The sequence below is a fragment of the Stegodyphus dumicola genome, chromosome 3, assembly GCF_044657685.1.
Source record: "Stegodyphus dumicola isolate Sdum_Otavi_A_Nest chromosome 3, ASM4465768v1".
NCBI classification, from domain to species: Eukaryota; Metazoa; Arthropoda; class Arachnida; order Araneae; family Eresidae; genus Stegodyphus; species Stegodyphus dumicola.
In genome coordinates, this window is record NC_140770.1 from 185,148,241 (window position 1) to 185,174,700 (window position 26,460).

General features: G+C 31.9%; 1 protein-coding gene across 3 annotated transcripts in view; it reads left to right on the forward strand.

Moving 5' to 3' along the window:
• Dd (CTD nuclear envelope phosphatase 1-like protein dullard) overlaps positions 1-26,168 on the forward strand; it is an 85,913-nt gene extending 59,745 nt beyond the window's left edge. Inside the window, exons 8-9 of one of the 3 annotated variants that reach the window (XR_015040380.1) lie at positions 18,239-18,436; positions 22,342-26,168. The gene's annotated coding sequence lies outside the window, so the exon portion shown is untranslated. The remainder of the gene's footprint in view (positions 1-18,238; positions 18,437-22,341) is intronic. The other 2 variants (XR_015040381.1, XM_085813703.1) reach the window with 2 other exon arrangements.
• The last annotated feature ends 292 nt before the right edge of the window (positions 26,169-26,460 follow it).

Sequence of the window (26,460 nt, forward strand, 5' to 3'; positions counted from 1 at the left end):
ATTCCATATTAAACCGAGCACATTTGTATCAGCAAAAGCATCAGCATTAATATCATTGAACTCCCACCCTTTAAGCTCAAATTTTCTCTCAGCCATTACCTCAGTTGATACACTAATAAAATGATTTGAGTTCTTCATTTTTAACACAACTGACACAATTGTCAACATAAAAACTATGCATAAGTTTTTGAATGACACCTTTCGTATATAAGGATTCACCGGTTTCTATTTTCCCTAAAACAGTTTGTAGGTGAAGCTAAATAGTAGAGTTTAGAAGAAAAGGGCTACTTGCTACACCAAAAACTACACGGCAGTGCCTGTACACTTTCAGTTGACCATCACTATCAAGCCATAACTACTGATAAATACTACTGATAGAACCGCTAATAACTACTGATAGAACCGCAAAAAGTCTCTATCAGTAGGTGAAACACTTATTTGAAGAAAGGCTCTTCGTATATCAGCAATAACACCAATCTCTTCTTTTCGAAAGCGTGTTAAAATACTCGGAAGCTGTTCTATTAGATTTGGGCCTTTTTCTAAGCAGTCATTAAGACTAGGAAATCCCTTTACTTTGGCCGAAGCATCAAATAACGGTCGGAGTTTTGTAGTGCTATTCTCTTTGATAACTTCTCGATGAGGAAGAAGGTAAAGAACTTGCCCTTGATAATTTTTATCAGCCTCTTCAATTACTCCCTCTTCTAGCCATTCCTTGAAAACATCTCCATAAGCTTCATAATTGGACTCGATTTTAAGACGTTTAACAGTTTTGTTCAGTCTTCTCTCGGCTAAGTCAAAATAGTCTGTTAGTGGTGGATGATATTCCAACCAGGGCAAATCAACCTCGAGACGATCATCGACTATACGTTTTCATAGACTCCAACTACTACGGATTCTCCGTAGTTTCTACGGAAATTCATGAAAAACTACGAGCTACGAAAAGTATGGAAAAAACTACGGATTTTACAGAAGCAAGAGCAGGAGAACCAGTACGCAAAACGGAACCAACTAATTCATCCGATGATTGGCTGAATACTCGTGTTATCATATATCACGTGTTGAGTGCGTTCCTAGTTTTGAAGAATTAGCCAATCGTAGATCAGTAACTCCAACCGTTAACGACTTATCAATAGTTCCACCTAATTGTCTGTCTCCCAGGTTCCTCGCTGATGCGTGTTTAGGCTGCATTGTGTAGTTTACGGCGAGAGCTTAGCATGTGTCTTGTGAACTGTGAATCAGGTGAAAGATTTTTAATCATAATGCTGCCTCGAACGAAGAAGCGAAAATTATCAAAGCAGAAGTTTAAAGATTCATATTCTTCAGAATTTCCATGCATTAAAGCGTCCGAAATTTCTGTGAATCACGCACACTGCAGCGTATGCAACAAAGACTTCTCAGTTGCTCATGACGGAAAAGATGACTGTAAACGGTATGTGTTTTCTCAAAAGCATATAGAACTTGGCACCGTAAAATCTAAAGAAATAACAAATTTCTTAATAAAAGATGATGAAACAGATCCTATAAAAGCCGAATGCTATTTTGTTCGTTTTTTAATTGAACATAATCTACCGCTTTCTGTTTCGGATCATTCCAAAGAGCTTTTCAAAGCAATGTTTCCGGATTCTACCATAGCAAAAAAATTTAGCTGCGGTCATACCAAAACTGCTGCTATTGTGAAAACGCTTGCAGAAAATACTGTTGCTGATATTATAAAATCAGTGTGCAGTACATCATTTTCTCTAAGTACTGATGGAAGTAATGATAACAATGATAACAAACTGTACCCATTGGTTATAACATACTACAGTAATGAAAAGGGAGTGATAATTACTTCATTGATTTCTATTTTAGAATGCACGAATAATACAGGAGAAGGTATTTTTAATTGTATAAATGAAAACTTTAAAAACAAAGGTTTAGAATGGAAAAATTGTTTATCATTTTCTTCGGATAATGCTAGTAATATAATTGGAAAGTTTAAAGGTGTAGCATCATTTATCAAAATGCATCAACCAAGTATAATCACCCGAGGTTGTCCGTGCCACCTCTTGCATATAGCTGCAAAAAAAAGCTACTGAAAAATTAATTGGCTCAGAAATTGAAATGTTGATAATAGATATATATTTTTACTTGGAGAAAAGTTCGAAACGGAAGCATAGCTTCAAAGTTGTTCAACAAATTTTGGGACAGAATGCAAAATCTCATAAAATTTTGAAATATTGCAGTACGAGATGGTTGTCTCTTTTAGAATCTATAACAAGGATTTTGGAACAGTGAAATGCTGTGATAAATTTTTTTGGAGAAAACCAGATAACAGTGAGAATGAAGGAAAGAGATTGCAAAACATTAAAAAAATTTTACAGTCACCGACCACCAAATTGTACTTGTTATTTTTGAAAAATACTTTGCCTTTGTTTATAACAGTAAATATTAATTTGCAACAACAAGCTCCTTATATACATAAATTGAGAAGAGAACTTTTTGAACTTTTAATGAATTTATTTGTTAGATTCGTAAAACCATCAGTAATTTCTAAAGAAAATGAAGATGTTACTCTAACGTCTATTCCATTTCAAAAGTATAGTAAACAAAAAGAAAATGAAAATTTAGTGATTGGTGCGGAAACAAGACTATATTTAAAAAATGCCAAGTTGAATGAAAGTGAAGTGAAATCATTTTTCAATTCTGTGCGAGCTTTTTTTGTAACTGCATGTTCATATATAATTGATAAATTTCCACTGAGTGATCCATTTCTAAAACATGCTGAAGTTGCTGACATCAACTTGAGAACTGAAGTCTCATTTTCCTCTGTTCTTTACTTGATGAATACTTTTCCATCCATTTTTGATGAAAAATGTCTTAATCAAGTAGAAATTGAATTTTCCATGTATCAAGTAGATGATTTGAAAGAAATTGTAGATTTGCGTATTGATATAGCATGGGGAGAAATTGCCAAATTAAAAAATATGAATGGGTGTATTAAATACAAAGTATTGCCTTCTGTAATGCTTGCTGTCTTAATAATACCTCATTCAAATGCAGCTTGCGAAAGAATTTTTTCTATTGTTAAAAAAAATCAGACGGAATTTCGACCAAATTTAGGTCTTAAAACTCTTGAAGCAGTTTTGATTGAAAAAATAAATATGCAGGCAAATGAAGAACTGTGTTATAAAAAAACATTCTCAAAATCAGAACTTAAGTTTGCTAAGCATGCTACATATAAATCTTTGCATTCATAAATTATGCATATTTTGTTTAATATGTATCATTCTTGGTTATTTAAATTTTATTTCCCTGTAGAAATCATATCCAGAATAAAGATATGATTTATAGCTTCTGATTTTTTCTATGATTAGTAGTGATTTGAAGTACTTTTTATTAGTGAATGCTTGAGGAGTTAAAAGAAAATTTCTAATTAAACGTGCATATAATTTACAAGGTATATTTTTAATTATTCAGTTTTATATGTATATGGATTTTAAATGTAATAAAATTGATTACAATTAATTATTAATTTAAAATTAATGAATGGTTAATTACAACATACGCTACGCGCACATTTTCAAAGTTGTAAAAATGTCGTTCGCGCGTTGACTACTGACAAGGTTTGCTGAAGGTTGGAGTCTATGCGTTTTATTTAGAAAATGTATTTAGAAAATGTAACCGAGCAGCTTCTTGCAGTTCAGTCTGGTCTTTGTTGACTGATGGATCAGAGATCCCAATTGAGTCCAAAGTCCATAGATCTGTTATGGTCTCCACAGTAGATAACAAGGATGTAACTAAGAAAGATGATGAAAACTCACTTTTCGAAGTATTCGGCATTCGTCCCATAACTGACCATCCAAATTTGGTCTCAATAGCTACGAGACCACAAGGCAACCCACGACGACCACCTGTCAAGAGTTTTCCAGCTACATCAGCCCCAATAAGAATCTCAATAGGATTTTGACAATCATCCACAATATTTATATTACAGGCTGTTAACTCTTTCAGACAAAGCTTGTTGACAGTAGGTGGCACTGACTTAAAAATAATTTGTTGACTAAGAACTTTAAAGTTGCAATTATAATTCCCATGCACACTCAATAAATATAAAGTGTATACATCATGCTTGCATATCCCTGACTCCTTCCCTCCAAATAAAGAGTGTTGTAAATATTCACAACTCTGAGGTTCATAGTTCATTTCTTTAGCTGTACTTCTTAATAAATATGATTGCTGTGAAGCAGTATCGATAATAGCTCTTGCGACACGTTTTTTTTTTCCCATTACTTCTAATTATAACTTTGAATGTTTGAAGCATTATGTCCGGAGTAGAAGATAAATTGGAAAGAGCTTGATCCACTTCAGCACTAATCTCAGTTTTCAACTTCAGATGATTCTTCGATTTTTGTCATAGTTATTTGGTGCATCTTTCTACACAGAAGAATATGGTGTTTTTTACCACAACACAAGCAACCAGCTTTCAAGTTACAATCCTTGACTGAATGTCCAGATTTCAAACGTAAAAAACATTTGTGAGATTGTTGAACTAGTGACTCCCTCTGCCTTAAAGGTATTTTTCTTACTTTTAGACAGTCTCCAGAAAAATGTGAATTAGAACAGAATATACACTGTTTTGATACTTAAGTTAGAAGGTCTGTTGCACTAGGTATGTTTGAAAACTTTCTACTCTTACATTTGTTCTCTATTACTTTTTTCTCATAGGAAAGATTATGTTTTACTTCTGCTTTTGGTTTCGATGTGTTGAAACTTTGAGAGGCTAAAACAAATGCGTTCTTCAGCTTCGACTTTGGCTTGTAAAAATTCTAAAATGCATTCTAAATCACTTTTCTCAATTATAGTTTTACTTTCGTCTGAATCATCCAAATTCACTTCTCGAATTCTACGATGAGCAGATCTATAGCGCTGCCAAGCAACAAGAGTTTCTTCGGGTAATGATGATTCAACTAGTGGAAAAAGCATTGCAGCATATTTTTCCCTAGTAACACCTAATAATTCAAGTGATTGAAGTTTACTCTCAAGTTGATCGAACAATTTTCTTAATGAATTTTTAGAAGTGTTCTGTTTTTGAAGAACTAATAAGTGTCTGACATATACCTGAATCAATAGTTCCTCTCTGCCGAAACACATTTTCAGCTGTTTTAAAGCTTTTTCGTAACTATTACCCCCTGGGGGATAGCTCTTAATTAATTCTTCAGCAGGACTGCCTTATTCCATTGCTTGAGATAAATACGAAAATTTATCGTGAAAATCGATATTAATGTCCTCATCAATTTTTTGAAACTGACCCCAAAAGTATAGCCAATTTCGTACACTACCGTCAAAAGTAGGTAATTTTATTTTTGGGTAACGTAATAAAATATTCGGCTGCGAAGCAATGTTCAAATTTTCATTTTTAGAAGATAATTGTTCACTGACTAGTGTTTCTAGCTTCTGTTTTAAAGATCTCCATCGATCAATATACATTTCTGACTCATCTACTGCTTTCTCTATTTTGGTATCGGAAGTATTTTCAGAATACAACAAATGTTTATATTTCTCTTCACATGCTATCATTAATAAAGCTTTCTCTTCAATTAGCTTTAATTTATTAATTTTATCAACACGATTTAATTTGATTTCTTCCTCATTAAAAGCATTACATGCTCGAGTAAACAACCTTCCAAATTGCTTTCTATCTTTCAAAACAATATCCATAATGCACAAAGAATAAAAGAAAATATAAACATATTTTTTAATCTTAATAATGCAGCCGTTGTCCTGTCGTTGGACGCCAGATGTCCCGTTTTACCTTCGATATCAGAAGAATTATGATGGAAAATGAGTATACAATCAATTATCCAATGAAAGACATCTCGTCACAACACAAACAGTTTAATATTACGATTCTATTTACAAGTCTAATTAAGTGTTAGTTTTAGCTTTGACACCTCAAAGCAATACTCAGAACATAAATGGCATAAAATATTACTCATCAGTTTTTTAAATACTCACGAAAAACATCTCAGAAAGTCAGTTTTCTCATTACTTAAAACGAAAAGTAAACAATAGAACAAACTCGAAAGTGTAGATGTAAAAAACTCAACTGTTGCGAATCGTGATTTACTAAATTACATCAAAATAAAGGTAATAATCAGGTAGAGGTTCAACTTCACAATTCCTTTTGTACCTGAATCAGCTGGATTCCGCTTTCCATTGATATGGTTCCACCTAACGTCAGGAAGTGTTCTGTATTTTAGTAACACGGTTTACAACAGAGGGAACCCAACGGTATGGTTCTGCAGAAATCCAGGACAGTACAACAGTTGAATTTGTCCAGGCCAAAACTTTACGTATAGGAAAGTCTAAATGTTCTAACACTGATTTAAGCAAATTCACTAACAAAACTGCAGCGCATAACTCTAATCGAGGTAATGATTGCACTTTCAGAGGGGCAACTCTTGTTTTTGATGTTAAGAGTGTTACTTTGATGTCCAAATTACGTGACACTGAACGCAAATAAATTGTTGCACAGTAGCCTTTCTCGGAGGCATCACAAAAAGCACAGATATCAATATAGTTCACGTCAGGAATCAAAACAAATCTCGGTTATTTTTAATTATTGAATAAGATGTAAATCATTTTGGAAAATCTTCCATTTGTTAGCAATCATCACTAACAGGTTCATCCCACGATAAATGGAGTTTCCACATGTCTTGTATCAAGATTTTGACATAAATAATACAAGGAGCAAGCCAATCCAATGGGTCAAATATTTTCGCTAAATCAGAAAGGATATCTCTTTTAGAGTATTTAAACTTTTCACCAGAAATGGATACGGAAAGGTTAAAGTAGTCTTCACGGGGGTTCCAATTAATTCCTAAAACTTTGATTGAGCTATTGTCTTGAATTTTCATAGCCTCAGAATCATTTCTCAACTCCTGGGGTATATTCTCTGACACTGTCAAGTCATTGGATGACCATTTACGCAGAAGAAATCCTCCACGTTCTAACATTTGCAAGAGTTGATTTACTAGATTTTTGCACTCTTCAGTGTTTTGAGCACCTACCAAACAATCATCTACAAAAAAGTTTTGAAGTACAGCCTTCGAAGCTAAGGGCTAGTTATTCTGCTCATCGTAGGCAAGTTGGTATAAAGCACGAGTAGCCAAATATGGAGCCGAGGCAGTGCCGTATGTGACAGTATTAAGTCTATATTCTTGAATAGGATCACTTGGACTGTCCCGCCAAAATATCCTTTGAAAGTTTCTATCCTCTTCATTAACTAGAATTTGTCTAAACATTTTCATGATATCAGCTGTGACAACTACTGGGTAACATCTGAATTTGACCAAAACTGGAAACAGCTCTTGTTGTATTCTGGGACCTGTCATCAATATGTCGTTAAGAGATAGTCCTGATGAAGACTTACTAGTAGCATTAAAACCACATGTATTTTATTTGTAGAGCTAGATTCCTTAATTACTGCATGATGTGGCATGTTGTATGCTTGACTTGGGGACTCTGAACTACGGACTGGTTCCATGTGCCCAAGATCCAAGTATTCCTTCATAAAATGTTTATACATATCATATGTATCAGGAGATCTTAAGAAATTTCTCTCTAAAGATTTAAATCTTTGTAAAGCAAGATCTTTAGACTTACCCAACCTTGAAGGGTTGTTATCTTTAAATGGAAGTTTCACTACATAATGACCATTTTGATCACGGAAGTGTGTTGTTTTAAAGAACTCTTCACATTTTTTATCTTCACTTGAAATACGTTTGACTTCAGGAATGGAGTCTAAAGACCAAAATCTTTCAACTAATTCGTTTGTATTCAACTGAAGATTATTCACTGTAAAAGTGTTAGTTAGATTCGAGTCATGACTAATAGTGTTTCCGGAAATGATCCAACCCAACTGAGAAAAAATTGCAAAGGGTAATGATTCTCCTCTCTTTATGATGTCTACCTTAAGCATAGTAAAAAATACATTTACACCTAACAAAATATCTATAGGTTTTCTTTCATAGAACTTAGGATTAGCTAAGACTAGATCATCAAAATGATATGCAATTTTAGAAGGAAGCGACACGTTAGGCACATCTGAAGTTATCCTTGGAATCACGAATGCATATGTTTGAATTTGACTCAAAGTGCGGGGTAAAAATTAATTCCACTTCTCCACTTGTTACAGCGTTGAAGGAACCAAGGCACGATACTTCAATTTTTTTGTTAAATCTACCTATCTTTAGTTTTCTGACACACTCTTCACTTACAAAGCTGGCTTCCCTGCCACAGTCTAGTAAAGCCCTGCAAGGGATGGCTTTACCATTGGAATCACTAACTTTAATGAGAGCAGTACACAGTAATACACATTTCGCTTCACCTTTAGAATAACTAAATTGTCCTGTACGTGTTGTGGCATTTGTAATGACTTCATTCTTCTTCCGGCTCTGGGGGAGAGTGAGGACATTTGTTTTGGTTTCTCATTTTCACTAGTTTTGATATTTCGATCAAAATGAAGAACAGTATGATGAGGTAACTTACACGTCATACATTTATGTAAACTACGACAGTTTTTCACTAAATGAGGCTGAGAAGATAAACAATTAAAACAAAGTTTGTGTTTCTTAACAAATTCGATTTTTTGGACACTTGAGTTTAAAAACTTACCACATTTGTGAAGAGAATGATCTTCCTTGCACATTATACAACTGTTTTTACTCGACACTAAAGAAGTTACTTTAAAATTAGAAAATTTCCGAAAATCTTTAGATTGGTTTCTACTATTCTGAAGGGTTCTAGCATGGTCTTTTAGAAACTGGAGTAAATTATCTAAAGTACCTAATTCATCTTTTTTCAAGGTTCTTTCCCACCAAAATTTTATGTTTTTATCTAATTTCTCAGTTATCAGATAAACAAAAAGAACATCAGAAAGATTAGAAACTTCTAGCTTAAGAGTTCTCAAAGAGCGTACACATTCATTCACTACATCAACACAATGTAAAATAGCTTAAGCTGAATCAGAAACATTTGGCAAATTAAACATTTTACGAATTCATGCATTAGTTAATTCTCTTTTATTAGAATAACGTTCCTGTAAAAGTTGCAATGCTATATCATAATTAGCGTCAGAAATAGGAATTGACTCAATAATAGACAAAGCCTTTTTTTTACAAGAAGCCTTTAAATATTGAAACTTCTGACATTTAGAAATATTCGGATTGTTATCTATACTAGCCTTAAAAAGATCATAGAAACTAATCCACTCATCTATATTTTTCCCTGTAAAGGTAGAAAGCTCTAATTTTGGTAATCGAACGTCAGACGAATTTACTTTTGCTACACTACTTGTTTCGATAACAGAGTCACTGGAAAGTTTCTGTAACTTTTTATGTATAGTTATCCATAATTCATCTAAAGTTTCTTGTATTGTTTGTTGTTCCGTAATGAATGTATCACAATCCTTTTCAGGACACAACAAAAATATTTCCTCATAAATAGAATGAAGCTCACTGTTAAAAGCATTTAGTTTCGTTTCGAACAACTTTACCTCTAAAATTTCTGCTTGTTCTAAATTCGAATTTACCTTGCCTTTACACGTTGTTATATTGCTTTTTAGAACCACCTTTTTAGTTAAAACTGGTTTCAAATGAGCCATTATGAATAACAATAAATATTATACTAACAACTCTAGCAAAAGAAGATGAAATATTGGAACGTACTGACCCCAATGTTGAGGTTTCTACGCTACACCATGCCACGGGAATATTCCACAAATCGAAACTGATTTCACCACAGATGCCACACGCATAATCTACAAATTGAATCGAAAGTACAGTAAGCTGATTATTAACCCACAAATCGAAAGTGATTTAACTTGCTAATATTTGAATAAATCACATCATATCCAAAGCTCGCTAACTCTTCTCTCCGGCTCAACGGACCAGGAATGTTAAAAATAAGTTCACATAAAAAGGTAAACGGACTGTAATATCACTAATTTATTTTACATAACACTTTCATATAGAAGGAGTGCCATCTACCTGACGACACAGCACACTTCACTCGTAGCACTGTAGCAATTAAAAAAATCTGATATGTACACCACATGACTTCCTTGTACGGAATATTAAATTATACACATTTTTTCTTCATTTTATTTAAACTTATTAGATTGAATTAAACCTACTTCGCCGACAGCACATAAACCAAAATAGAATAAATGCATTCTTTAAAATTCACTTTGTTTACCATAGTGACACTTTGGCTACCATAGTTACACTCTGGCGCTAGGTTTACTTCACAGTATTATATTTCATTCATATTATAACTCAGAATGCACAAAATGTATATCATTTAAAGAATTATCTAATCGTTGCCACATGTTCTATTCAAATACTATAATAAAGCTAGAACTATGTATAAAAGAAATTAAGCAAACAAAACAAAACAGTTTTTCACAGACGATTGAGTATTTCTCATTTAAAATTACGAAGTAAATCTCAAATGCTTATTTCCTCGAAAAAATTAAGCATGATTTAATTGGCAATAATAAATGAATGCATTATCTTTGTTGTTGCGAAGCTAAGTTTCTCTAGATTGGCAACAAATCCACTAGTCTCTTGTTTCAAATGTAAACATCAATGGCCGCCATTAAAAACAGGCTTAGCGGCAATTAAACAACTTTAAAATTACTGATAATTCTAAAAATATTGCACACAGATTTACTAAAGGCATAAAATCCTTAACCGGAAGATAAAAACAACATAATTAAATCTTTTTTAAAGCAAAAAAATGTATAATTTACAAACATATAAGAGTAAAGAAACTGAGATTACTGAGCCGGGTACTAGAGTGGATATATATATAAATATATTTACATACATTTGGTGCGGCCGATTGCAACCAAAATACGAGGCGCACATCTACATGTTATATCAGTTCTATACAAAATTTCAACGTTCTGAGGCTACTCGTTTTTTGAGTTATGCAAGATAAGTACGTACGTTCATACAGACGCCACGAAAAATTCTCTTCAGAATTAATTTTAAAACAGTTTTATAATTTTTTTTGAAGGAAAAGGGTATTTTATTCTGTCCTTACATACAGATATGACGCAAAAACATCGTTAAATTGCATTCGATGGCGGTCAAAATGGATATTTTCGTTGAAATATGCTGCCTGAAACTTTTCGTGATTACAATACTTCCTTTTTACTTCGTACAAGGAAGTAAAAAACAAAAAAGAATAGAATACAGATCACATAAGTTAAGAGTTGAAAGTTTGTTACCATAGCAACCAGAACTGAATCATCAGGCAGCAACGCCATCTATTGTTACAAAGACAGACGGTATTTGGCGACATTATAATGAGCAGTAAACGGGTCATTTTGGTGTTGGCAACGGTTTTCAAAATTGTGCCCAGGCCTTCCCGTATACAAAATCTTTAAATCTTTTTTTCCTCCCTTTTTAATAAATGCCTTATTTGTCATTTTGCTGTTAAAAAAAAAAATAGTAATCTGTCATCTAGGCTAACCATTAAATATAAATACTTTGGCTAAAATATCGTTGATTATTCTAATTCAATTTTTAAGTAATTATCTTTATTTTTATGTTATTCATATCATTTAATGTGGTTTCTTCCCTCTAAATTTATTTATTAGTAAATAATACTTTCAAATTTCAGGAAATTTTCTGTGGTATATTCCTGAAATTAATTCTAGCACTATGTTGACATACCATCACGAATTTAAATGCGCATATTTTTTGCGTATGTATGCTGCTGAATAAATATAAAATACCTGAATTTATTTTAAAATATTTCGTTTAGCTGGCAAAATGTCTGCAAAAAAGGACATTTTTGATCCAGATTAGGCAGATTCTAATCTCAATCTTCAGTGGAGAAAAGAATTCACATTAGTTAAAATATTAATGCATGTTACTGTGAAACACTGAAATCTGGAGAATCTCGAGTTTCACCGGTGAATGTTAACATACACAGTCGCTTGGTGTATGTCCGAAATATTTTCCAAATACTCTTATTTCTGACTTACACCAGTAAATGTCGACATTCACCATGTACTAATGGTGAATGTTGAACACATAAGAATATTACATTTTCTTCTCCGTAATTCGGTCGCGAAAAAACGCACTTGAGACTTAAAACAAGAACTTAAAAAACACTGTACATTTAAAATGAGAAAGGAAAATAATAGAAGTTAAAAACTTACTAAATTACGTGATTCAAATCTTATTTATTGCAACAACTTAAACTATTATGACACTTTGAATTGCACAAGAGGCCCTTGCTTTTACAACTGCATTTATTTGTGGAACATTTCCTTTTGCAATGACAGCGTGTACATATACTCCTCTCTTTTCAACCTACACCAGAGCATATTTGTGATTGTCGACATACACAGGTGAAGGTCCGAATGTACAAGAATGTAATGCAATATTCGGTCTTTCACCGACGTATTTGGTGAATGTTGACATTCTCCGGTGAAAGTCGACATTCTCAAATTTGAGTCTTTCACGTTAACATATATAATAAGTCATATGTAATTGGCAAATTTTTGTGTTCTCAGGTAATACCATAATTAATTTACCTCTTAGCACAGCCAATGTGCATTACGCGGATAGATTGGAATTTTCTTAAAACACACCTGGAAAACCTGGAAAAATCAGGGAATTTCATTCTCCTGTTTGAGGGGCAATCCTGTACGTACTAAACATCACTCACCAGATGTGCATCATATGTGTGACACCTTGTGACCTGATATCTTTTTTTCATTTCTAGACCTTTATTATATGTATAAACTGTCAATCACCAAATATGCATCATGACTACTATATCTTGTGACCTGATAAGAATGTTACTTTGTATTGGAGTTAAATAGAAAAAATTCCATGCTATCCCTGCATATTTTATAAGTGGTAAATACATAACCGCTTTGTTTCTTTTATAAGCAGGAACTTTTGTTCTATCATTTTAGTGCAACTTATTATTATTATCTGAGAAATTTATTTAGTAGGCTGATGTATCTAATGGAAAATTTGAAGATTTCTCAATGAGACCTGTTGTGAATTTATTCTTGTTCGTGGTACGATATCATGTTCTACATTATGTAGTTGTTAAGTTTGTTAATCTCAAAAAAAAAAAAAAAAAAAAAAAAATTGCCTGCAATTATAAAAAGATCAGTCTAAATAATTGGTTCTTTCTGATTATCCGCAACCCCCTGAAAAATATTTATAAGGCATTGCCAAAGTAGGCAGCCCATTGTGTCACTAAGATGTGTTTTATGTTGCAAGCCAGGTTTGCATCCACAGCAGGCTAGTGTAGGTTCAATGTCTTCAAATTTGACTTTTTCTGATTAGTGTTTGTTTTTGTCACATTGAGTACATTTTTTTAATGTTGTAAGAAATCATAATGGAACTGTAGAGTTTATCCTGTCTGCTCTGCGTTTTTTCAAAAATTATGGCATTTTGTGCAGCAATTGAAAATGCAACAATTTGAAATCCATAAAGTTGTATTTCTTGAACCATCAGGTTTTATAGGTCAAAATCTGTGCTTGATGTTGAATTTGTGTAATTCTCTGATATTTTCTAAGTGAAAATTTCGTGGATTTCTTGAAAAACATGTGTTTTGTTATAGTTGTTTAATGCCTTTTTTTTTTTTTTTCCTCCTTAGCCCAGGATGGCTATTAATTTCATTTTGGCATTTTGTGTTGAAAACTTTAAATGTCTGTTTCACTTTTTAAATTGTTGCCACCAAATATCAAATCGCTTTGTGTTATATTTAAAGAAGTTAAATAATGAAGAATCTGCATAAATGTGTGAATGTTTCTGGTATTGTGATAAAAAAAACTGTACCTAGAGCCATCCAATTTTGAATAACATACGTCTCCACCCGAATCTGGTCGTTGGACCCAAAGAGCTATTAGTTTCAAAACAGCATTTTGCGTTGATTCACTTTTCAAGCTGTTGCCACCAAATATTAATCACCATGTATTATATTTAAAAGCAATTAATAATGTAGAATCTTCATGAATGCATGAATGTTTATCGCATTATGAAAAAACAACAGTACCTAGAGCCAGCAAATTTTGAATAACATAGTCTTCCAATTGAACATTGAGTACTTGGAAGCCCAAATTTTGAATGTTGAATTTGTTTTATTACCTTTTTCAAATTTTGTGAAACTTTAATGAATATTTGATTAACAGTCTCAATGATTTCAAAGCGAGGAATGGCAACACTGTATGGGGGAAAAAAAAAATTATTTCCAGTGTGTGAGACTGTGTATCGGAAATTCTAAAGATATGCTGTTTTTAAATATATTGTGATATTGCTGTTGATATGTGATTGAAGTGTGAAGCACATATTTAATAAAGAAAGTTACCTCACAAAACATTAAAAAAATGCCCTTTATATTATAAAATCTGAAGTCTTTGAGATTTTTTTAAAATTCATTTATTATACTTTTTTGGAATTCTTAGTGTGTCACCATTTTCAAAATGTTTCTTGCCTTTCATGTATCAACTTAATGAAAAATTAGTTGTCGGTGGGTTAGCAACTTTCCAAGATGGTGTAGATAATTAAGATCTAAGTGTATATAATTAGAAAGTATATTTTAATCTTTATATATAACTTTTTGATCTCAGGGCTTAAGCACCTGTAAGATCCTAAAAAAGAGCAGAGTTTCTTTAACTAATGCTTTCCCTCTTTCGTGAAGTTCCTTGCTGTTTGCGACTATATATACACACTAAACTCAGTGGCGCAACAGCCCTAATGGGCTATGGCCTGTAGTGCCTTTTTCTGCTTTTTCTGATACTTGGGCCCCGGAGTGCATCAGCATATGCCCTGGGCAAGTGGTCAGCTTGTCGCAGGCGCCCCGGTGTTTAGTCCCCAATAAAGTTGTTACTCATTTTATCGTCTCACTTAAAAAATGAAAGGCTCAACCTTGTCCAGGCCAGTGATCGAACCCTGAACCTGTGGTGTAGCTGCGTGACATGCTAGTCATTTCAACACCGGGTGACCATATATATATATGTAAGATCAAAAATATGAAAGCAAATTTCTAAATTTAATTCACTATAACCTTTTTTATTTTTTATTTCATTTAGAAATTTCATCTATCTGTCCTAAAAATAGCGCTGTAAATCTAAACTGTGTCATTCAAATTAATCATGTGAGCTTATGTAACCCTTAATGCAGATGCTTCTTGACCAATCACCAAAATTGTAAACCAAAACTAAAAACTGAAACTTTTGACTCCCTCCCTTCTTTCTATGTACTGATGCTTCACTTTTACTTGTGCTTTCCTCTTGGCCAGACGTCTTTCTGCAATCGTGTGTGCTGCTGTATTCGCTTCTATGCCAATAATATCAAAATTGTAAATATTCTTTAATAGGCATGAGTAGAGTGCCAAGTGAGTTGTGGCCACAAAATCGGAATTTAAATTTAAAAGGAATGTAATCCGGCTCGACTGCTTCTTCTTCAAAAATGGATGGACACTCTAAGCATCAAGTATCTACGCAATTAATATTTCTACACATCTACGTCTCAGCATTCGTATTTCAATGCCTTTAAAATTGTTCTGTCATTACATTCTTCGGCCAGTTCTAATTATGAAAAATTCTACACGAGTTTGTTAAGGTATGTTCGCAGTGAATCATGGGAAAAGTCCTGCTTCATCGGAAATTTTAATGCAAGTTTGTACCGCATTCACGATCAAATCATTCATGTCGTGTCATCCAACCACAGTTTCATTACATATATATATGTGTGTATACATTTGTAATATGATTCTTGCTTAGAGGGGTGTATTTACTTCTGAAAAGGAAGGACAATGCAGGAATTATTGAATAACTACTAGATGCTTTTTCTTATCGCTAGAAAGTTTAAAGGTACAAACGTTTCCAAATCAGACTTTTTGGATACACAGAAGGGAATGTGTATTTCTGTTATAGAAAATGTCATTTTGTTTCTTTATATAATTTTCTTCTCTCAATTCTTTCTGTTGTATTTTAAAGCTATGTTATAAAACTCGCTATTTTATTTTATAGATATTTTAAATCTTTTATATTTATCTGCTATGGTGTTTTTGCTGCCGTACCCAAATCTCGAAAGTGCTGCCCCCAAGCTTCTAAAATTAAAAAAAAATAAAAAATTAAAAAAAAAAAAAACAGATTTATAAAACGTGATAACCAGGAAAATATGTTCTAAGTGAATTAAGACAATAGCACTCATACAATGTTGACTTTTTTTATTAAAAGCACACAAACTTTGGAAACAATACTTTAAAACAATAAAGAATACTAGTACAGTACGGAAAATTTAAACCTAAATTAAAATAATTTCTTTCGAACTTTTTTTCTGTAAAATCGTGAATAACTTCTTTCATGTCTAATTTATTATTCAATTCATGTACAATATCTAACATTGCTAATCCATTAAGACAATTTTGAGTTAACATTGTTCAGAATTTTAATTACAAAAGTAATTTTTAGTGTAGAAAAAGATCTTTCGCTGGTAGCAGCAGTTGTGGGCAGGTTTAGCGAAATTCTTAACAGTATGCTTCAATTTAACCCAATGTTAAGGTAGAATATAGCAGCCAGTCTTCTGACACATATTCTCCATTTTTTTAAATTCTGTGTTTAAAATTATTAAATGAACTTAAAATATTAAAGGTGCAGGTAGAACAAGCAATACAAACTTACCTGAAAAAAAGCATTTTCACCTCTATTATGGTGTAATTGTTACATAAACTATATCACTACCACAATCCAAATAGACCCTGTGGATGTTACTGCATAAAAAAGTCACTGTTTTAAATCTGACTCTCTTTTATTAGAGAGTAAAAAGAGTTTGTGAAATCCTGTCGGCAGCTGGCGCACATTTCTCATTTTGCACCGCATGGTCGCATCCACTTTGTCTGTTCTTGTCTGCTGTGCATCTCAAAATATAGGAATAGCCAAAAAGCCTTTCAATGACTGTTGTATATCATTTTATTTTAATATTCCTTTATGCTGCCCAGATGGTATAGTGGTTAGGGGAGCCAACTGCAATACCAAAGTGCCTGGGTTCGAATCCCAGAAAAAGCATGGCTGTAACTGTCTGTGCTTTCATAGGGGGCAAAGATGGCCCACCTATTAGGTGCTTCTATAATAAAGTGACCACCACTTCTGGCCTTAGTAGTGGCCAAGCCGAAGTCGGCTGAAAGCCCGCCATCAGGGGAAAAAATATATATATTCCTTTTTATTTTCTAGATTCAGGCAATTGGAAAATAAATAAATATATATATGTGTGGATGTATGTATGTATGTGTATGTGTGTGTTTGTAAGGTGAAAAGTATGTAAATCAGCTTTATAATTTAATTTAGCTTCTCAATTCTTCATTTTTAATTTCGGTATTTCCTGTCTGTATTCTAAAAATAGTAATAACCTTTTCTGGACTGCATCATTTCTGAATCAATCTATGTCACTAACGCTGATGACGTAGCTAATTCGGAACCTGAACTCAAAATTTCGAGAACTGAAACCTTTGTCTTAATAAGCAACCAAAACCTTCTCTTGGTGAGCCTCCTATTGGATAATTGAGCACTTTTGTTTCTAGCTCTGTTTGGCCCTTGTATGTTATTTTGATCTGCTCTATTCCTATTACAACAGTATCAAAAATGTAACTGTTCTTGAATATGCACAATAGAGTGCCAAATAAATTGAATTAACATTGAATATTTAATCTTAATGAGTTACCAAGTTTCCTCTTCAGTGTGGATCTACGTCTTACATCATTGTACAGCACGTGATGAAAAAAGGTATTGCTATGTCTTTTTTCATCATGTGTATATATATATATATATAATATTTTTTTAGTTCAGTTGGTTTTGATGCTTTAGGCAGTTGCCTACCACTTAGGGCCAGCCAAGTTTCCATCTCTCTCTCTCTCTCTTTTTTTTTTTTTTTTTTTTTTTAATATATAGAATTTTTGGACTTTTTTAATTTACAAAAATCCATAAAGTGAAAAGCACTATCCAAATATTGAAGTAAACATAAAAGTTACATATTGTCAGACTTTCTCATAATTTTAGTTTGCTTTGCTTTGTATTGTGGCAATGGTTTAGAACCATGATACTCCAGACTTGCCAGAAGGTTCATTAAAAGGAAAGCCGAAGACTTTAGTAAACCATAAAATTAACTTTTATGTATTGTACGAAATTACATGTTTTACCTTTTTTTTTTTTTTTTAGATAAAGGTAAAATATGAAATTTCGTAATGCATGATGATAAGCCAGTGTCAGATGTCGACCACGAGCAAGCAGGAACAGTGAAGTACAATCGCAAGTGAGTCTCTCAATGAAAGTTCAAGTCTTTATACTCCCGCTATGACGAGTGGGCACGGGTACAACCCAGCAAACATGGATTCTTCATGCAAATATTCCGCTACAGTATGTTATTAGAAATATTCGAAATCTTTAAAAAAAGTTAATTGCTATAAAAATAATTAACTGAACTTTGCAGAAAATTTAAAATTTTAAGTTTAAATAAATATTAAAAATTAGCATGAGAACATAATGCTTAAGGGGAAAACTATCAAGAAATTAGAATATGCACTATTTAATTCAAGCTTAACATATTTGCTGCCAATCACACATTGGTGCATGCTTGGCATTTGTGTTGAGGAGCCAGTCACACTCTGGTGCTTAGTGTGGAGGGATGTGTCAGGTGGCAGCCACATGCTGGCATGAGTAAAGCAACGCCTTATTGTTTATTTTTTGAATATGTATGCTGACATTGGCATGGAGAGAAGGTTAGAAACTAGTTATGAATGTGTGTGATTTAGAATGAAAATAAAGTTTCATTTCATACAAAGTTATACACGAATAAAATTCTGAAATATATAGTTTGCATTGTTATCATTGTAATTATTTTATAATAAATTCATTTGTAATATATATATTTGTTTGTGATATAATATCATATAAAAATAATCGATATTGTTACTTATTCATTTTTAAATGCATCAGCTCATAATGCAGCATTGCAAAAATAGTTTTATCTCTACTGCCGATCATACGCTGGCATGTAGTCATAAAATTCTGTGCTTAAAGGCTTAATAATGAATGTGGTACACATAATAATCTTTTATTACCTCTTCTAAATCATATTTCTTATAGTAAGTGAATCAGCATATGGGTACAATCTATTTCTATGACACAGCATTATCTGTTTGAGCAACCTCACGTCACCAACAGTGCCGACCAGCGGCCGAGCGGTAAAGTCGCTGAACACTGGTAGTTCGGTTCGAGATTTGAATCCCACAAATGGGCTAGCTGCATGGGCGTTTTCGTGGTTTTCCCCATGTGTAACGTGTATACGAGCCAGTTTCCATTAGAAAGTCCTTCACGAAGGCATCCCTCCCCTTAGGCAGATAGCCCTCGTGTGCTTTGCCATAATTAAATACACACACGTCCCCACTAGCAAAAGTGTTAAGGGGAAAACTATCAAGAAATTAGAATATGCAATATTTAATTTGAAAATGACTTCACTGTACTATACATTGTTCATACTGCTATGTCCTATTATTGCGATTTGTAAATATCATCAATAAAAAATAGTAAAAACAGAAGCTATGAAACTATTTTTTGGAATAATTCATTTTAGTTTTAAAAATAAGAAACAGGATAGTTTGAAGAAGTAAGCATTTAACATTGTTTGTTGAAAATTATCAACTAACTGAAAAGTAATATTTTTAGCAAATTAAAGGAATTTAATTTGTTAAAATATTAACTTATTTAATGGTAGTTTGGCAAACATTACATTTACTCATGAATTCCTTTAGTCTTACTTTTACTAATTTCGCAGCCTTATTAAGAACATGTTTTACTGTGTGATTCAAATTAAGGCAATTGTTTTATAATAAAAAACATGTGTTAAACTGGGAGATATTATACAGTTTTTGAAAGAAGGGGAAAAGAAGTTACAATGTAGTTAGTTGCTGTCTTCAATAATTTGTATTATTCTGTTGTTACTGTTTGAGCTTGGAGCTCAAATACTTGTAAGAAGATCCTTAAAAAGACAAGGTTTCTTTACCTAATGCTTTCCCTCTTTCAGGAAGTGCCTTGCTGTTTGTGACAATATTTTGTTGTTGTTTGATTCTTGCTTAGAGGGGTGTATTTACTTCACAAAAGGAAGGAAAATGCAGGGATCATATGTGTTTTATGATGTTCCATATTTTAGCACTTCACAAGCTATTGTATTTGTTCTATAGTCAATCAATCCTCTTTTCCGTTGTTTCGGCATATTGCTATAAAATGAAGAAAAATAATTTCCAAAAAATCTTGCAAAAATATGGAATATTCCATCACAAGTCTCTCTTTATGAATTATGAATATGATCATCCTGTAATTCTGAAGTTTCACAAATGAAAAGGAAAGATAGGGAAAACCAATAGAAAGAACTTCGAAAGAGATAAACAGTTAAGTTTCCAGGCACATCAAACTTTATTGTTCACCCCATCCTTTCAGCTTGGAAAATGGGGACAAAAAAGATGACCACTGAAGAAACATCCCCATCCTTTCAAACAGAAATGACTATCCCAGCCCAAAAAAAAAAAAAAAAAATGATGTGTTCCAGCTGAATTAGATTGAGCTTTATTTAGCTGGTTTGTAGTTTGAATAAAAAATATAATTGTTAATATTGGTGATATCACTATTTTGCTGACTGATTTGTGGCTATTACTGAAGGCTTTATATTAATATTATTTTATACATCGGTGGACAGTTGCTTAGGACGGATCACAAATGGCTATATAGCATGTTAAAAAGTAAAGCGTGTTTGGATGCCAAGTGAAATAAAATGATGCCAAAATACTGGGACATAAAGATAATTTTTTGTGCTCTGAAATAGGCTTTGTAAGGTGTTCAGGGAACAAAAATGGCTATATTTTTCTGAAAATGTAAAAGTGGGAAAAATGCAATTAATGTCAGCAGGCATTCTGCCATTAGATGTCAATTCCAGATATGGTCACCATGAAGGGCAGTGTAAGATTCCACACAACATTATTCAACATCTGTAAAGGTAATTTATCCCATTCCTCTGTCAGTGCATGGATGATGTGTTCTTATTTATTGGAGAGCATTGTTGACCAACAAAACTCCTTCGCAAAGCAAAAACATTTTCAATGGCATTCTGATCTAGAGAATGTGCTGGCCATACGAGGCATTGAAAATCCTTGCTCTCTAGACATCCCTTGACAGCGACTGTTCAAACATATGTTGTGTTGTTGTCCATGAAAAGTAATTTATCACTGGCACAACAATGGAACATGTGAACATGAGGCAGCAGAACATCATTAATGTATCGCTGGCCAGTTGTAGCCCCAGTTGGAAGCGTGTAGAGCAACGTATAGTTATATTCATATAACAGGACATGCGGGCATATAATCCTCCTTGATGGAAATGTTTGGCCAGAGTTTTTCAGCAGATTTGCTTGCCAGTTGCACAAAGTAACTTATTTTCTACCTCAATAGCTTTGCTATGCCAGTTCTTTTTGTCAATAGCACTGTACAAAATGCAGTATGTACCTATCTTCTGCAGGGGTCATACTGTGAACATGACCTTTCCCATGATGTTTGTGACACATTCCATTCATTTCAAATGATTTCTTGAAACAACATTGTGGCTGGCATTAAACTCTCTAGTAATATATGTTGTTTTTTTCTAATTTCTCCAGTCTTGCCAATAATACTGCCCACACATAAAATCATCTGAGTAATGTCAGGGAGACATACCGAAAATTCCAAGTTCGTCAATTCATTCTTTGCCATTAAATTTTGCATTTGAACAACAAAGGTCAATATGCATCAAATTCTTTATCTCTTTTATGTTTTACATTATTCCATATTTATACTAATTTCCACATTTTCCTGCCTTCCATTTTGTTGCCATCCATGCTATCGCTGCTGCTATCTGTCTGTAGCAGTTGTCCACCAGCATATTAACCAGTCTGTCACTTCTTGTGGCAGTATATTTCCTTTATTTATTAATTATATTTTGCACACTTTTGCAAATATTATCTCCAACAGTAAATAAAGTAATTTGAGAACTATGCAGATGATAATAAATTCATCCCAAAAAACTTAAAATTTTCTTCTCATCTAAATAATTTAATTAGCTTTAAAAGAACTTCATTTTCCACATTTTTGTAAACTTTTTATCAATGAAATTGAAATATTAAGAAACTTGTTGCATCACATTGACTTTTCAAACTTAAAAATTTGTAAGTGTAATTTTTTTTCCCTTTCTCATTCATTATGATTTATTGTATATTGATTAGTTTTATTTTATTGCAGAATATACTTTGAGTTTACCAAAGCTTACTGCCACTTTATTTATACCAGCAACACAGGCAAATGAGAAAATTTTGAAGCTGCAGTGTGGCACAAACACAAGTAAAACTTGCAGTGGTATTTTTAACATCCACGAACAATTTAACTTCTGTAACAAGATCAGCACCTTCATGACAGACATGGCTCTAAGGAACTGTACATAATTTTTTTGAAAGCAACTCATTCTCCTGCAGCTAGCAAAAAAGTGCTTTTTTGTGTAATATGAACAGAAATGGGCACTTTGATACATTTGTAAAATTTGAACTTGTAAATGTATAGTTTTTATGTTGGAAGATATATCATCACATGCAGAAATAAGGTTAATAAGACGCTTGTTTGTGGTTTGTTTATGTTGTGTAAATGTGTTGATTTTAGAATGATCTTGTTGAATTTTTCTTACATTATACTGGAAAATGATCATACAAATAACTTCTTGATTGTGTGATCAAGTTTTTATTAGAAATTGGTATCCAATGGATGCATATTTTCTTCTTGGCAAAAGACTTGTTATATCCATAGTTTTAATGTGATAGTATTTTTATATTTTCCCCTTTCTCTTCTAGAAATTCAGGTATTTACTTAAAAATTATAGCTATATATCAGTTTCTGTAAGTTAAGCTGAAACTTTAAGCTAAAGTTAACTTTTTCTGATAACAAAAGACCAAGTATTTAAATTTCATGTTAAAATTAAATATAATTTTTTAACCAGTGAATAGAATTTTTCATTGGTTAATAATCATTGTATAAATAAATATATTATAAAGGCATGAGAGTTTAGAATGTTATGTAATTTATTCTGCCATCTTCAACTTCTTGGAAAATGTTATATGCATATGTATGTAATTCATTCTGATGAGCATTTAATATACTTATACATTTTAAAGGTTTTCCAGGAAGTTTCACCCTGTAGGGTGTAGTTCTAAAATTGTTGTTACTCTGAAAATTAACATGATCAGTTAATTTTTGTCATCCTAAAATTATGGTAAATTTGTTTGCAGTTTTAATCCATTCCTGTTTAGATACAAAATTGCTATTAAATAATAGTATGACTGTAATTATAAATAAAGCAACTGAAGTTAAGTATCAAGTTATTATCAAAATGTGTATAAATAATAATTGATACTTTCTGTAATTTGAAATCATAAACATTATTTTTCTTATCTCATTATGAAAATATTTAAAATTTTCTTTTAGATTTGCTTGGTAAATTGATTTCGTATTTGAAGAGGACAAAAAGAATGATTTTTAGTGATTTTCTTTGATTTTTAAAATTATTAAAATATTTTTCATATTTTTTTGACACTGAATAACCACATGTATTTGCTTGTTAAGTCTAAGCTTGTGCATGTCATTTGTAATCAGTCTCATCGTATTAAACATAAAATATGTGCTTCTATTCATTTAAAAGGAGTATGTTTGTCATTTATATCACTTTTCCTACCTTTAGATTTTTTTAGCATGTACATTTCATCTTGTTACTCTGTCATTAAGTTATGACCAATGTAAAAGCAAATATATTTCTTCCAAACTTTAATTTTTGATATGTAAGATTTTCGTCAGCTTAGGTAACTTTTGCATGTTATTAGATTTTTTTTGGTAGAGGAGTCGTGGACAAAAAAAAAAAAAAAAAAAAAAAAAAAAAACATAATAGAAGAAAAATATTTTTTGTGTGTATTTTGGTGAATAAATATAATATTAAAAAGCATGTAAGAAATTTTAAGCATCTGAGTTTCTATGTATTTGAGCTCCATTAAAATTATTACCTTTAAAAACAAATTAATCTTACCTTCAAATATTTAAAAATGCTCCCACTTAGGTAATTTATATTGTCTGCTCATTTAAGATACAGCAACCATTTTGTTAATAAACTGGGCATTAATTGTAAAAATGTTTCCTTAAATGACATTTTGTAAATCCCTGCCTAATTTACTTATCATTTAATTTTTATCACTTAATTTAGTTCCCAAGCAAAAATGGTTCATAGAACAACTTAGCCTCCATAAATGATTAATGTAATAGATTACTCAGAGTTTAAAATAAATGTGATTAGAAAGCCAGTTTGCATTTCAAATTTCCATAAAAAATTGTTCTTCGTGTTTAATTTTTTATTTTTGCAACCTTTTTGTGATCTGTAACAATTTTATGCACATAAAAGAGAGTCAAATTTTATTATTTTATTTTGGTTTCAGTATAAATCTATATCATTAATAATATATTAATTTGTAAAAAAGAACTGAAAGTAAAGTGAGTGAAAAGACAGTGAAATGATTGTCTATTCCAGATGGTGGCACTTAAAATTACAGAGGAATATTTGATTGTATGAAGAATGTGGTATTTTCTTTGTGACTGTATTTATCAGTTTTGTTATTATTTTTGAGTTACTTATGTGATTGAAGTACTCATATTGTTTTCACTGAATTTCTCTATACTTGAAATGTAATATTAAAGCTCAATGGCTTTATCCTGGAAAAGTGTAATTATAAGTTGTTGTTGTTTATCTGATAAATATTTTTAAAAACATGTGCTTGCTGCTGATAAAGTATGACTCATTAATCCTAAAATTAGAGTGGAAATTTTAGTTCCTGTTTTGAAGTTTCAAATAAGTATACTCCGATCTTATTTATAGCGTGTGTTTCAAATCCTATGGAAACAATGGTGCTCAGAATGTTTTATTTGTGTGTACCTTCAACATTATTTATTTCATTATCAGAGAGTGCATTTGTTATGTTTGCATAAGGGCGTGTACTTATGTGTTTTTAATTTTTTTAATGCAGGCTTCCTGTTGTTTAAATGGTAATCTGCTTCATTGCAGTTGTTTGGTATATTTATTTACAGCACAGGTTTGTTTTGTATATCTGTGATAGATTCCTTTTTGATGAATTTTTTTTAATAAAACAGTTGCAATTAATTAAACTTTGAGTGTGAAGAAAAGTAAAATAGATAATTTCCTTTCAATAAGTGGAATTTTTTTTTTTTTTTTAAATTTATGTTAGATATGTGTTTCAATCAAATTAAGCTCAATAACTCATTTAAGTAAGAATTTTGCATTATATTACATGAGCTTATTTATTAATCTTCATTTATTGTGCCAAAGAGAGCAGTGATTCCCTGGCCCTTTAAATACTGTATTCATTCCACATACCAGATTGAATTGAAAATTTAGGTGATAATTTTTTAAATGTTATTTCACCCTTATATTTTAGATATGTTAATTGATATCTCAAATTATATTAATTTGAAGGCATATATCTTAAATATTGTCCCCATTATGTTTCTTCAAAAATTATTTGATTACCTTTCTTTTAAATTTTAAGATAATTCAAGTTTTAATTCATGCATTAGGGATTTGTGAAAAATCATAAAATATATATGATTTATGTTCATTCTTTACAAAATAATAGCAAGAAAAATACTGGAATTGTATTCTGTTTTATGTATTAAAACTTAACTGTGTCATCTGGATTTTATTTCTAAGGTTTTTCACCTACAGAACAATATATTAAGATTCCAATTGTTGTTTTTTGATATAGAAGCACAATATTCATAATTTTAAGTAATTAACAGCCGACAATTACTGTGCACAATCAAAGTTGTGAATTCTCTGCTGATGATGATGGTATGTGTAAACAGCCAAGTATGAAAGTGTAGACACAGTTGTAAAAATTTTATTTATGCCAGAACTTTCATTGGCAATATATGTATATTATGTAAATATTGTACATTTAGTGTAACATTGTTTGTTGTAGTTCATCATAATCATGATAATTCATAATAAAAGTTGGTTCAAAGGATGGATTTTTTTTAATTAAAAATTGGATATGTACAATTTGTGCTTAAAATATTTAGGTATATGTCTTTGTACATATATACCAATTTCTGATTGCTTTATTATTCTAAACTCTGTGTAGAAATATCCACTCTATCAGATGGCTGCAGAAAGCTAAAATTTGCATGAAATGCTGAGCATATATAAAGATTTTGGGCCGATTCTTGGATAATAAAAGTTTTAACCAGTTTTACATATATTCTGCCCCAGTCTAGAGGTACAGTCTATTTTTTAAAATTCTGTTCAAATTTTATACT